The sequence below is a fragment of the Schistocerca nitens genome, chromosome 3 (genome assembly GCF_023898315.1).
Source record: "Schistocerca nitens isolate TAMUIC-IGC-003100 chromosome 3, iqSchNite1.1, whole genome shotgun sequence".
NCBI classification, from domain to species: Eukaryota; Metazoa; Arthropoda; class Insecta; order Orthoptera; family Acrididae; genus Schistocerca; species Schistocerca nitens.
In genome coordinates this window covers 606,119,833-606,135,604 of record NC_064616.1, presented here as the reverse complement: position 1 = coordinate 606,135,604, position 15,772 = coordinate 606,119,833, and the positions used below count along the sequence as shown (strand labels likewise).

General features: G+C 43.3%; 1 protein-coding gene across 1 annotated transcript in view; it reads left to right on the top strand.

The window, feature by feature from the left end:
- Nucleotides 1-15,772, top strand: part of LOC126248539 (ero1-like protein) — a 76,185-nt gene that overhangs the window by 21,400 nt on the left and 39,013 nt on the right. The gene's annotated exons all lie outside the window — the stretch shown is intronic.

The following is a 15,772-nucleotide window of genomic DNA, read 5'->3' as shown; positions in this document are numbered from 1 at the left end:
ATATAATAGGAAGCTTGGATTAGTTTTGAAGCTCTCTTTTGTGGCTATCATAAACTGCAACCACTGTGATAATGCAGTGTGATACTGATTTTAAAGACTGTTTCTGAAGAGTGGTTCTGTGTGTGCTGGAATGTATGATTAGACAACAATGACCATAGCCAGCAGTGATCATTGGGCTGTGTCGGCCATCTGCCAGCTAGGCACCCAGTACATTCACCCCATTAGGCAGTTAGGCAGGCAGGATGCTTGACGCTACCAGCCGTGAAAGGATTAAATCTGTCATTGGCATTGAAAGGAGTTCAGTATGCTGCAACAAAAATTTTGGATAATTTGCCTAATAACGTAAAGTGTCTGACAGGTACCGAAGCAAGTTTTAAATTTAACATAAAATCATTGCTCCTGGACAACTCCTTTTATTCCATTAACGAATTTCTACTTAAAAACTAGCAGCCATTTAAAAGAAAAAAAAACCTTGTCTTTGAGTCTAGTTGCTTGAGTAAGAATAAAAAAGGTGTTCATTAATGTTAACGCTAATCATATATATGTATCCTGTAAACTGACTCATTCCACATCATTTTGATAAAAGAATAGTTCAAACGACATATGGGACATGAACTAACATGTCAGGAAACTTACACCTTATATTTTCCAAATTTCCTGTGAGACACTAAACCACGAAAAAAGCATCTAATTACTAAATTCGCTCACCTTTGATGCTTACTTTCATCCCATTAATTCACATTCAGGATCTTTAATAACCTCAATAGATACTGCTGAGTTCTTTATAGTAATAAATATGCTACCATCATTGCACGCCAATGGCAACCAAGCTGCGTCTTCCTGAAACTGTCCCACGTATCTCGATGAGCCGGCCGCTCAGGAGATGCTCCATGAAGGACATGGCCTCGCAGACATTTGACCTCAAATTCAGCACTGCAGTTGTAAAATCGCACTGTCACGGTAGCATTCCCATTTTCTCCTCCAGCTGTGCAGCAAGCCAACAAACTTTTGGCTCACAGGGCGATGTCACCTGCTACACAACCAGCAGGCCAGAAAGTACAGAAGGGATACTCCTGCGAAGACTATGTCCCTCCAGCCAACAAACATCCGAGCTTCCTCTGCCAGTTGGAAAGGCTCCAAGAAATAAAATAAATGCAAACGGACCTCTCCTTTGCCAACTCGGAGATCCTCTTCGACAGTGTTGCCATGTGTTACCCTCGCCCAGCCAACCTCCGTGTTGCCGGTGTGCACTGCTAACCATTTTTTTCTACCCTGGACTGTGCAGACCAACAGAAGGAGAACGCCGACGCCTGTGTAGATCTCGTGGAGCAGGATCCTCCAGCCTCTGTGCCCTGTAGCAGTGAATCTTCGAAGACTGGCACTTGGCAGCCACTGAGGTGACACGACTTCATTTTTTCCCTCCTCCCCTTTCCGCGTCATGACTCTTCTCCAATGGAATGTTCATGGCCTTTGATTCAACTAAGATGACTTATGGCTGCTCTTGGAGTCGCATTGCCCGCTTGTTCTCTGCCTCCAGGAAACAAAATTGTGTCTTCACAACCGCTTTGAGCTCCTGCATTTCTTCCCGGTCCACTTTGACCTCCCCCCCCCTCCCCCCTTCCCCCCCCAAGGATGGCATTCCTTCTTGTGGGGTAGTCATGCTGCTCATCTGGGATGGCATTCCTTCTTGTGGGGTAGTCATGCTGCTCATCTGGGATGGCATTCATAGTCAGCCCATCTCCTTGACTACCTGGGTTCAAGCTGTTGCAGTCCACATTTTCCTTGCTCACTTGGCCTTTTCACTATGTACAGTTTACATTCCTCTGTCATTCAGTGTCACCAGGGCAGACTTCCTCCAGCTTATTGGGCAAATCCCTCACCCCTTTCTGCTGCTCGGTGACTTTAGTGCACACCATCCCCTTTGGGGTTCTCCCACAGCCTGCCCAGGAGGTGTCCTTTTGGTTGACTTTCTCAATCAACATAACCTCATCTGCCGTAATGCTGGAGCACTCATGTTACTTTCAGACTCCACGCACACCTATTCCCATTTGGACTGCTCCTTCTGCACTGCCCAGCTTGTCGACAGTCTCGAGTTGCCCAATCTCTCTGACACATACTCGAGCGACCATTTCCCGTGGGCTATCTGTTTGCTGACTCCTACACCACCTACATGCACACCCAAATGCCAGCTTTCTAAGGCTGATTGGAGGCTTTAATCCTCCCAGTGACCTTCAACAAACAAAATTTCCCCAGTCGTGATGACCAGGCAGAATATCTTACAGGCCTTATCCTTACTGTCGCAGAACGTTCCATTCCTTGCACTTTCTCTTTACTGCACCGTATCCCAGTCCCTTAGTGGACCGAGGCGTGCCACAATGCAATTCGTGTGCGAAGACATACTCTCCACATTTTTAACCATCATCCTACGATGGAAAACTGCATTCGTTATAAATAGTTGTGTGCACAGTGTCGTGTTCTTCGGGATAGCAAAAAAGCTAGCTTGTTTTCCTTTACTAGTTCTTTTAACAGTTCCACTCCCTCTTCAATCATGTGGGGCAACCTGCGATGGCTCCCTGGGACCAAGTTCCATTCCCAAATTTCTGGCCTGACAGTACCAGATTATGTCATAGTGGTCCCTATTGCTATCTCAAACACCTTGGGCCACTGTTTTGTGGAATGTCACCTTCATTGTGCGGGTGCTAGATCGAGCTCTCATTTCATACTGATCCTCCGCCCCAGGACCAGACGATTTTAACATTCAGATGCTGCAGAACCTTTCTCTCATGGGAAAGCACTTTCTCCTCCATACGTACAATTGCATTTGGGCAGAGGACACATTTCCCAGAAGCTGGTATGAAGCCACTGTCCTACCCATACCTAAACCAGGTAAGGACAAACAGCTTACTTATAGTTATTGCCCCATTTCTCTCTTGAGCTGTGTTTGCAAGGTGATGGAACATACGATTCATGCCCGACTCGTAGGCTGGTTGGAGTTTCACAATTTACTAACTGCTGCACCGAGTGGATTTCGAGCGTGCCATTCTGCAGTTAACCATGCCATCACTGTATCAACCCATGTTGTGAATGGTTTTCTGCGGAAATACCAGATTGTACCAGTGTTTCCGATTTGCTGTATGCCTGCGACACATGCTGGAAGACTGGTATCCTCTATACTTCTGTGGCTGCATGCCCCGTCCCCTTCAGGAATATTTAAAAAACAGAGTTTTCAAGATACATGTGGGTACTGCCTTGATGGACACCTTATTCCAGGATAACGGTGTGCCTCAGGGTTCCATCCTGAGCATCGTCCTCTTTGCTATTGCCATTAACCCTATTATGGCCTGTCTCCTGCCGGGCATCTATTTTGTGATCTATTGCAGTTCTCCATAGACTGGTTTCCTGGAGCGGCGTCTTTAGCAATGTCGCAATCGTCTTTACTCGTGGAGCATCGACAATGGCCTTCGCTTTTCTGCTGACAAAACTGTTTGTATGAATTTCTGGTGGCACAGTTGGTTTCTTCCACTGAATTTCTGATGATGCAATTGGTTTCTTCCACCGTCTTTACATCTTGGGCCTGTTGCTCTTCCGTTCATCGAAACTAGAAAATTCCTTGGGCTCATGCCTGATAGGAAACTTTCTTGGTCCTCACACGTGTTTTACTTGGTTGCCCACTGTACGCGGTCCCTCAGTGTCCTCAGCTTTACTTTCTGGAGAGCAGATTGGACCACCCTACTCCTTTTGTACTGGTCCCTTGTCTGTTCGATACTAGACTGTTTTGTGTATGCTTCTGCACATCCATCCCTCTTATGCCATCTCAATACTATCTGCCATCATGGCATCCGTTTGGCCAGTGGCACCTTTTACACTAGCCTGGTCAAGAGTCTGTATGCAGAAGCTGCCGAAGTACCGCTGTCATGACTTTCTCTGCAGCAGATACACATGGCGTTTGTCTGCCGTGCCTGGTCACCGATCCTATGCTCCCTTCTTTGATGGCTCCTTTGATCGCCAGTATGGGGCACGTCCTTCTGTTACGTCGTGGAGTTACTTTTGACTCTTCCTCTGGCTGCTTAACTTCACGGTACCTGCCATTTTGCCAATGGGTGTGAGACCTTCACCAACTTGGCTTCATTTGGCAGCCCATGTTCACTTTGGCCTTCATTTACTTCCTAAGGACGCTACTCAGCCTTGCTCTATCACCAAAGTTTCAAGACCTTCACGTGGAACTTCGTGATAGTACCTTTGTGTAGAGTGATGGCTCTCGGACTGACCATGGTGTTGGGTGTGCCATCATCATTGACGCTAACAATTTTCAGTATCGGCTTCTGGAACACTGCTGAGTATTTACAGCAGAGCTCTTCACCCTGTATCAGGCCACATAGTACTTTCGGAAACACAGGCTTTTCGATTATGTCATCTGCTCCAACTCTCTTGTGCCCTTCAGAGCCTTTGTGTTCTGTCCACTGTGCATACCTTAGTGCAACGGGTCCAGGAAAGCTGTCGCTTGCTCACTTTTGCTGGAGCCACTGTCATGTTTATGTGGGTTCCTAGTCACATTGATTTGATGGGAAATGAGATTGCTGCCAAGGCTGCAGTCCTCGTATCTCAGCCTGCTAGTTCTCCCATTCCCTTCGACGATCTCTGTGTTGCCATCTGTGAGCAAGTTGAGTCACTTTGACATCACCACTGGTTCTCCCTTCATGGGTGCAAGCTCCGGGGAGTTAAGCCTCTCCCAGCGGCTTGGATGACCTCCTCTTGGCCCTCCCACTGTGAGGAGATCATTTTAGCTAGGTTATGTATTGGGCACTGTATTTTTAGCCAACGTCATTTGTTAAGTGGTACTCCTCAACCACTTTGTGCTAATTCCTGATGGAACACCCGTTTTTAACCACTTGTGTTCTCATGTATGTTTGCTGTGTGAGTTATAGGTAGTTTTAGCGAATGATGCACAGGCTGTTGACTGCTTTTTACTTTTTATGCATTGTAGCAATATGGCAAAGGACATTTAATCTTTAGTTCAGGACCTCAGTTTCTCTATGGTGTATTTTATGGACATTTCTCCAAGTTCCAGTTTTTAGCTGTCTTTCCTTCCATCGATTGGCCTTAACATGCAGTCGGTCTTAGCCCCTTTCTTTTGTCTTTGTATTCTATGGTTCTGACATGGGCACATGTGACCCTAGTTGTTTTTGCACCTTAAAACAAAACAAAACAAAACAATCATTACCATCTAGCCTACCTTTACAATATGAGCTTATGAGCGAAAATATTATGACCACCTGCTTCATAGCGTGTTGGTCCATCTTTGGAATACTATACAGCAGTGATTGTTTGTGATGTAGATTTGGCAAGTCCTCAGCAGGTTTCTGGTGATGTGTGGCTCCTTATAGTTACACACAGGTCATGCAGTTCCTGGAAATTACTGGTCGCCGGTTTCTGGGTGTGAAACTGGTGCCCCGTAGCATCTCAGTTACGTTGCATTGAATTCAGATTGGGGAAATTTGATGGCAGAGACATTGTCAGTTCACTATCATATTTCCTCAAACTTTTGTTGGGCAATTCTGACCTCCTGACACGAATAGTTATCCTGCCGGAAGAGGCCACGACTGTCAGGGAGGAAATTGAGCATAGGGGGATGCAGGTGATCCTCAGTAATGTTCACGTAGTCCACAGCCATCTGTGGTGCTTTTGAATACTACCACAGGTCCTGTGCAATTTCAGGTGAATGTCCCACATAGCATAATACTGCCGCCACCGGTCTGCATCTGTAGCAGTGCGAATGATTCAAGCAGCTATCCACATGGATGGCAGCATATACAGACGTTTCTGGGAGTGTAACAATAAATGTTATTCATCTGATCAGACAACTCATTTCCATTGATCCGTGGTCTAATCTCAATGCTCTTGTGCCCACGGAAATCATAATTGATGTCTTTGGGTAACTGTGGGACCATACAGGGGTCGGTCGTCTGTCTGGAGCCCAAGGTTCAGTAATGTGTACCAAATGGTGTGCTCCAAAACACTTTAGCCTGCATTGACATTGTAGTCCATTATGTGGTCCGTCACATATCACCAGCAGTCCTGCATTATAGAGTGAATAACCCTCTGACCTCCAAGTTCTGTCACGAAACGTGGACGTTCTACATCTTGTTGCCTGCTGGTGGTGTCACCATTGTCCTACCACTTTCCGTAGATGCTTATGACAGTAATGTGAAACGTTGCCAGGTGATGAGGCCTAAAATTCTACTCTTTGTCAAAGTTACTGACGTCAGTGCATTTCCCCATTTGTGGTCCCGTATCATTACTGTAACCATCTGGCGTTATCTCTGTTCCACTTTATACGCTTTCTTTATGGTGTCACATACCTGCGAGGACATGAGGCAGAATTCACTCTCACTGTGAGAAGCTGTCATAATGTTTTGGCTCACCAGTGTTTTGCAGTCTTAATTTAGGATTTTGTTGCTGCTGTTCACTTCTTGCAGTTTTCTGTTCCTAGTACTACGTGGAAATTATTACCTTTAAATAAGTGAAATCAGTTCTAGGAAGTTACCTTGGACACTCTTGCAGTTAATTAATCCCACATTAACATTTTCTCTCTTTGAGCTGCCAAGACAAATGTTCCAATATTAACTTGAAAAACATGCATATCGCAAAAAAAAAGGATGCCATAATTTGAGCAATATTCAGAAGCTGTGGGGCCCATCATATCAATGAGAGCAGGAACTGATAGCCGCGAGATCTACAGGACAAAAGACAGGCTTCATTTACATCTACATCTACATTTATACTCCGCAAGCCACCCAACGGTGTGTGGCGGAGGGCACTTTACGTGACACTGTCATTACCTCCCTTTTCTGTTCCGGTCGCGTATGGTTCGCGGGAAGAACGACTGTCTGAAAGCCTCCGTGTGCGTTCGAATCTCTCTAATTTTACATTCGTGATCTCCTCGGTAGTTATAAGTAGGGGGAAGCAATATATTCCCAGAAACGCACCCTCTCGAAACCTGGCGAGCAAGCTACACCGCGATGCAGAGCGCCTCTCTTGCAGAGTCTGCCACTTGAGTTTGCTAAACATCTCCGTAACGCTATCACGCTTACCAAATAACCCTGTGACGAAACGCGCCGCTCTTCTTTGGATCTTCTCTATCTCCTCCGTCAACCCGATCCCACACTGATGAGCAATACTCAAGTACAGGTCAAACGAGTGTTTTGTAAGCCACCTTCTTTGTTGATGGACTACATTTTCTAAGGACTCTCCCAATGAATCTCAACCTGGTACCCGCCTTACCAACAATTAATTTTATATGATCATTCCACTTCAAATCGTTCCGCACGCATACTCCCAGATATTTTACAGAAGTAACTGCTACCAGTGTTTGTTCCGCTATCATGTAATCATACAATAAAGGATCCTTCTTTCTATGTATTCGCAATACATTACATTTGTCTATGTTAAGGGTCAGTTGTCACTCCCTGCACCAAGTGCCTATCCGCTGCAGATCTTCCTGCATTTCGCTACAATTTTCTAATGCTGCAACTTCTCTGTATACTACAGCATCATCCGCGAAAAGCCGCATGGAACTTCCAACACTATCTACTAGTGTCCCATAACACTCCCCTGTGGCACGCCAGAGGTTACTTTAACGTCTGTAGACGTCTCTCCATTGATAACAACATGCTGTGTTCTGTTTGCTAAAAATTCTTCAATCCAGCCACACAGCTGGTCTGATATTCTGTAGGCTCTTACTTTGTTTATCAGGCGACAGTGTGGAATTGTATCAAACGCCTTCCGGAAGTCAAGGCAAATAGCATCTACCTGGGAGCCTGTATCTAATATTTTCTGGGTCTGATGAACAAATAAAGCGAGTTGGGTCTCATACGATCGCTGTTTCCGGAATCCATGTTGATTCCTACAGAGTAGATTCTGGGTTTCTGAAAATGACATGATACTCGAGCAAAAAACATGTTCTAAAATTCTACAACAGATCGACATCAGAGATATAGGTCTATAGTTTTGCATATCTGCTTGACGACCCTTCTTGAAGACTGGGACTACCTGTGCTCTTTTCCAATCATTTGGAACCTTCCGTTCCTCTAGAGACTTGCGGTACACGGCTGTTAGAAGGGGGGGGCAAGTTCTTTTGCGTACTCTGTGTAGAATCAAACTGGTATCCCGTCAGGTCCAGTGGACTTTCCTCTGTTGAGTGATTCCAGTTGCTTTTCTATTCCTTGGACACTTATTTCAATGTCAGCCATTTTTTCGTTCATGCGAGGGTTTAGAGAAGGAACTGCAGTGCGGTCTTCCTCTATGAAACAGCTTTGGAAAAAGGTGTTTAGTATTTCAGCTTTACGCGTGTCATCCTCTGTTTCAATGCCATCATCATCCCGGAGTGTCTGGATATGCTGTTTTGAGCCACTTGCTGATTTAACGTAAGACCAGAACTTCCTAGGATTTTCTGTCAAGTTGGTACATAGAATTTTACTTTCGAATTCACTGAACGCTTCACGCATAGCCCTCCTTACGCTAACTTTGACATCGTTTAGCTTCTGTTTGTCTGAGAGGTTTTGGCTGCGTTTAAACTTGGAGTGAAGCTCTCTTTGCTTTCGCAGTAGTTTCCTAACTTTGTTGTTGAACCACGGTGGGTTTTTCCCGTCCCTCACAGTTTTACTCGTCACATACCCGTCTAAAACGCATTTTACGATTGCCTTGAACTTTTTCCATAAACACTCAACATTGTCAGTGTCGGAACAGAAATTTTCGTTTTGATCTGTTAGGTAGTCTGAAATCTGCCTTCTATTACTCTTGCTAAAAAGATAAACCTTCCTCCCTTTTTTTATATTCCTATTAAGTTCCATATTCAGGGATGCTGCAACAGACTTATGATCACTGATTCCCTGTTCTGCACTTACAGAGTTGATAAGTTCGTGTCTGTTTGTTATCAGTAGGTCCAAGATGTTATCTCCACGAGTCGGTTCTCTGTTTAATTGCTCGAGGTAATTTTCGGATAGTGCACTCAGTATAATGTCACTCGATGCTCTGTCCCTACCACCCGTCCTAAACATCTGAGTGTCCCAGTCTATATCTGGTAAATTGAAATTTCCACCTAAGACTATAACATGCTGAGAAAATTTATGTGAAATGTATTCCAAATTTTCTCTCAGTTGTTCTGCCACTAATGCTGCTGAGTCGGGAGGTCGGTAAAAGGAGCCAATTATTAACCTAGCTCGGTTGTTGAGTGTAACCTCCACCCATAATAATTCACAGGAACTATCCACTTCTACTTCACTACAGGATAAACTACTACTAACAGCGACAAACACGCCACCACCGGTTGCATGCAATCTATCCTTCCTAAACACCGTCTGTACCTCTGTAAAAATTTCAGCAGAATTTATCTCTGGCTTCAGCCAGCTTTCTGTACCTATAACGATTTCAACTTCGGTGCTTTCTATCAGCGCTTGAAGTTCCGGTATTTTACCATTGCAGCTTCGACAGTTTACAATTACAATACCGATTGCTGCTTAGTTCCCGCATGTCCTGACTTTGCCCTGCACCCTTTGAGGCTGTTGCCGTTTCTGTACTTGCCTGAGGCCACCTAACCTAAAAAACCGCCCAGTCCACGCCACACAACCCCTGCTACCCGTGTAGCCGCTTGCTGCGTGTAGTGGACTCCTGACCTATCCAGCGGAACCCGAAACCCCACCACCCTATGGCGCAAGTCGAGGAATCTGCAGCCCACACGGTCGCAGAACCGTCTCAGCCTCTGATTCAGACCCTCCACTTGACTCTGTACCAAAGGTCTGCAGTCAGTCCTGTCGACAATGCTGCAGATGGTGAGCTCTGCTTTCATCCCGCTAGCGAGACTGGCAGTCTTCACCAAATCAGATGAGGTGTGACATATTCATAGCAATATACAACAATCATAAATCATCTTGGGTATAAATTGTCTGGCCTTGAATAGGTATCAAGAACAAGATAAAAATTTGTAGTTTCAGACTTGTATTGCCCATTGGATGTTAGCAAAAGTGATGGAGATATTTGTGGTCAATAAAATGGACAAGGAAGATTTTACCTCATCTTGGACAAGAGCTAGAATGATTTACTTGGAATAGTAAACATGTAATGGAGCTGTTGGTAAAGTTCAAGTGAAAAGTTACTCATACTCCAGAAAAGTATGAACCTAGCAACTTTATTAAAGATGTATAAGAGAACCCTTGCTGTACAAAACATCACGAAGCATCATACGAGATAATCCAGTAAGTATAAGTCATAGCATAAATTTATAGATAAAAAGGACAGAGTCTGAGTTAAATTGGGGGAGGTTATAGATTGACAACGAATGTTCACATGCATTTGGCACATCATGAGCTGCTATACTGCAAGTAGTGTTTGGGGTCATGCGTCTTGATGTGTGTGTCAGAGAAAGAGCTGCTATATACTAGATGAAGAAAAACTGTCCAAAAAAAGCAAATGAAATACTTGTGAAGATAATAGCATCCCCATCACAAAGTGTATCATGGATTTTTGGCAGGAGAGGTGGTACTCTTCTGCCGCTGTAAATATTGCTTCTTCCCAAATGTTGGATGTTGTTGTTGTTGTTGTTGTTGTTGTTGTGGTCTTCAGTCCTCAGACTGGTTTGATGCAGCTCTCCATGCTACTCTATTCTGTGCAAGCTTCATCATCTCCCAGTACCTACTGCAACCTACATCCTTCTGAATCTGCTTAGTGTATTCATCTCTTGGTCTCCCTCTACGATTTTTACCCTCCACGCTGCCCTCCAATACTAAATTTGTGATCCCTTGATGCCTCAAAACATGTCCTACCAACCGATCCCTTCTTCTAGTCAAGTTGTGCCACAAACTTCTCTTCTCCCCAATCCTATTCAATACCTCCTCATTAGTTACGTGATCTACCCACCTTATCTTCAGCATTCTTCTGTAGCACCACATTTCGAAAGCTTCTATTCTCTTCTTGTCCAAACTATTTATCGTCCATGTTTCACTTCCATACATGGCTACACTCCATACAAATACTTTCAGAAACGACTTCCTGACACTTAAATCTATACTCGATGTTATTAATTTCTCTTCTTCAGAAACGATTTCCTTGCCATTGCCAGTCTACATTTTATATCCTCTCTACTTCGACCATCATCAGTTATTTTACTCCCTAAATAGCAAAACTCCTTTACTACATTAAGTGTCTCATTTCCTAATCTAATCCCCTCAGCATCACCCGATTTAATTTGACTACATTCCATTATCCTCGTTTTGCTTTTGTTGATGTTCATCTTATATTCTCCTTTCAAGACACTGTCCATTCCGTTCAACTGCTCTTCCAAGTCCTTTGCTGTCTCTGACAGAATTACAATGTCATCGGCGAACCTCAAAGTTTTTACTTCTTCTCCATGAATTTTAATACCTACTCCGAATTTTTCTTTTGTTTCCTTTGCTGCTTGCTCAATATACAGATTGAATAACATCGGGGAGAGGCTACAACCCTGTCTCACTCCCTTCCCAACCACTGCTTCCCTTTCATGCCCCTCAACTCTTATAACTGCCATCTGGTTTCTGTACAAATTGTAAATAGCCTTTCGCTCCCTGTATTTTACCCCTGCCACCTTCAGAATATGAAAGAGAGTATTCCAGTTAACGTTGTCAAAAGCTTTCTGTAAGTCTAGAAATGCTAGAAACGTAGGTTTGCCTTTTCTTAATCTTTCTTCTAAGATAAGTCGTAAGGTTAGTATTGCCTCACGTGTTCCAACATTTCTACGGAATCCAAACTCATCTTCCCCGAGGTCCGCTTCTACCAGTTTTTCCATTCGTCTGTAAATAATTCGTGTTAGTATTTTGCAGCCGTGGCTTATTAAACTGATAGTTCGGTAATTTTCACATCTGTCAGCACCTGCTTTCTTTGGGATTGGAATTATTATATTCTTCTTGAAGTCTGTGGGTATTTCGCCTGTCTCATACATCTTGCTCACCAGATGGTAGAGTTTTGTCATGACTGGCTCTCCCAAGGCCATCAGTAGCTCTAATGGAATGTTGTCTACTCCCGGGGCCTTGTTGCGACTCAGGTCTTTCAGTGCTCTGTCAAACTCTTCACGCAGTATCTTATCTCCCATTTCATCTTCATCTACATCCTCTTCCATTTCCATAATATTGTCCTCAAGTACATCACCCTTGTATAAACCCTCTATATACTCCTTCCAACTTTCTGCCTTCCCTTCTTTGCTTAGAACTGGGTCGCCATCTGAGCTCTTGATATTCATACAAGTGGTTCTCTTCTCTCCAAAGGTCTCTTTAATTTTCCTGTAGGCAGTATCTATCTTACCCCTAGTGAGACAAGCCTCGAAATCCTTACATTTGTCCTCTAGCCATCCCTGCTTAGTCGTTTTGCACTTCCTGTCAATCTCATTTTTGAGACGTTTGTATTCCTTTTTGCCAGCTTCATTTACTGCATTTTTATATTTTCTCCTTTCATCAATTAAATTCAATATTTCTTCTGTTACCCAAGGATTTCTATTAGCCCTCGTCTTTTTACCTACTTGATCCTCTGCTGCCTTCACTACTTCATCCCTCAGAGCTACCCATTCTTCTTCTTCTGTATTTCGTTCCCCCATTCCTGTCAATTGTTCCCTTATGCTCTCCCTGAAACTCTCTACAACATTTGGTTCTTTCAGTTTATCCAGGTCCCATCTCCTTAAATTCCCACCTTTTTGCAGTTTCTTGAGTTTCAATCTGCAGTTCATAACCAATAGATTGTGGTCAGAATCCACATCTGCCCCTGGAAATGTCTTACAATTTAAAACCTGGTTCCTAAATCTCTGTCTTACCATTATATAATCTATCTGATACCTTTTAGTATCTCCAGGATTCTTCCAGGTATACAGCCTTCTTTCATGATTCTTGAACCAAGTGTTAGCTATGATTAAGTTATGCTCTGTGCAAAATTCTACAAGGCGGCTTCCTCTTTCATTTCTTCCCCCCAATCCATATTCACCTACTATGTTTCCTTCTCTCCCTTTTCCTACTGACGAATTCCAGTCACCCATGACTATTAAATTTTCGTCTCTCTTCACTACCTGAATAATTTCTTTTATCTCGTCATACATTTCATCAATTTCTTCATCATCTGCAGAGCTAGTTGGCATATAAACTTGTACTACTGTAGTAGGCATGGGCTTTGTATCTATCTTGGCCACAATAATGCGTTCACTATGCTGTTTGTAGTAGCTAACCCGCACTCCTATTTTTTTATTCATTATTAAACCTACTCCTGCATTACCCCTATTTGATTTTGTATTTATAACCCTGTAATCACCTGACCAAAAGTCTTGTTCCTCCTGCCACCGAACTTCACTAATTCCCACTATATCTAACTTTAACCTATCCATTTCCCTTTTTAAATTTTCTAACCAACCTGCCCGATTAAGGGGTCTGACATTCCACGCTCCGATCCGTAGAATGCCAGTTTTCTTTCTCCTGATAACGACGCCCTCTTGAGCAGTCCCCGCCCGGAGATCCGAATGGGGGACTCCAAATTGTGTAGAGCTATAGATACACATAATCACATCCTCTGGAATGTCCAGTTTGAGTCCTTGATGTTAGGGAAGGGAAACAGCAACTTCAGGACATTCCTGTCTACAAGACAATGTCTAATGACTTGGAAGTCAGCTTCTTGAATGAAATAGCTTGATTCTTCTCAGAGCCAGCCAAAAGGGAGAGTGCAAACCAACTAATACACACCCAGAAAGAAAGGATGTGACATGCTATGTAGGAGGGGGAATGGCTTGCTACCAAGATTGGAATGCAGCAAAATGGGTTTGGTAAACTGACAACTTATCTTACTTTCCAAATCAGAGTTTTCTTCTTATCTGAAATTGAGTCTGAAAGGGAGACAAGATCTTCAGTACAACTGCCATAAGGGTGGTGAAATGGGAAATACTCTAGTACACCATTGACTTGCTGTAGGATCAACGAGGCCATAACACTAGTGCAAAAAGGAAACTGGATGTAGAGTACCCCGGCTGTTAAGATTACATGAGGTAACTCAAAAAGTGTTGTAATTTTGTCCCTCAACATATTTTTTGGAGTAAAGACAAATTTCTTCTGTTTTTCCTTTCCATTTCCTCTTTAACTTCTTTTTGTTTTAGTTCTCTTTTATCTGATTTTTGTAATATTTAGTAGCTGGTAGTTTTAATGGATAAACTAGTAATAGCATATAATTAGTTCTTGGAAGAAGCAAGTACAAAGGAATGCATACTTCCGTAATGGTTGTACATCCACTGGCAGGTAACAAGATCATGAGTATATATCATTGACAAAGCTTTCAGCAGCTTTATAATGAAAAAACTGTCCATTAGTTGGCTAGATGATGGACAATCAGTGAAGTAATAATTGTAATAACAGTAATGGAAATGAAGTGCCTAAGACAGATCCAAGGAGTAACCATATGAGCTAGAGAACAAATGTATCGATAAGGAATCGACGTGGAATCCAAGATATAAATAAATGGATGAAGATAAGGAAAAGAAATTGGAAGGATTATGTGGAAAGGGCGGGTGGCAGTAGTACCGGGTGGTTATAATGAAACTGGCAGTGTTATGAGTGCTACAGCGCATGCTGTATACATCTTCGGACACTGAAACATTGTAGGTATGTTCATTGATGTACATAGTATGCTGAAAAAATTAAAAGTTCCACTTTCTGCCACCAGGTGAAAATATGACACTCTAAGCTGTCAGAATGTAGCGTGGGTGGTAGAAACTTGAGTTATTATTTTTTTCAGCATACTCTGTTACTACACCAATTAATCAACATACATAATTATGATGTTTCAGTATCCTGCAATGTATGCAGCCTGTACTGCAGCACTTGGCACACAGCTAGTTTGATTGTAACCACCCGACAGTATGCCTAGTCGGGCACCTGCAGGCAGCTTTCCCTAGATTTTACTATAAGTATTTGTTGTTTGTAGATGATTTCTCTGTCTTTCGTTTCTCCTCCAGTCTTTCAGCAACCCACCTGTTGTTGCTGACAATTTAACTTTCACCGAGCGAGGTGATGCAGTGGTTAGCACACCGGATTTGCATTCAGGAGGATGATGATCCAACTTGACAGGCCATTCAGATTTAGGATTTCTATGATTTCCGTAAATTGATCCAGGAAAATGCTGGGACGGTCCCTTTGAAAGGATGTGGCCTATTTCCTTCCCCATCCTTGTCACAATCTGAGCTTGTGCTCCATCCCTAATGACCTCGAACTCAATGGGGTGTGAAACCTAGTCTTCCTTCCTTCCTTAGAATTTAGCTTTCCTCAGTAGAGGATGAGAGACACTGTTCTTAATATTAAAGAAAATAGTGATGTTTTTGGACTCTCATTTGATTTTAAGCTTACCCTGAACTGACACTTTAAAAAACTGAAAGCATAGTTCCTTTAAGCACTAAATATTTTAAAATGCATAAATCATAGTTTGTGGGGAGCAAACCCAGCCAGTGTGCTCCAGTTTCACAGAGCCTTCTTGTGATACTGGCTTGATCAGGAGTGTGTGCTGTATGGGTCTGCAAAATACACATATTTAAATGACATTGCACACCATGAGGGAACCGAGCTAACAACCGGAGCCTTTAGGCCCAGCCATATTCCAAGCCTATCTGCTGAGATTGGTGAGCGACCAAACTTCAGGCAGTGACTTCTCGTGGAGCAGCAAACCTATGAAACAATACCCATGCCTTAGATGTCTGCGTACCATTCTCACTCATTGTTGGACTGTTTTT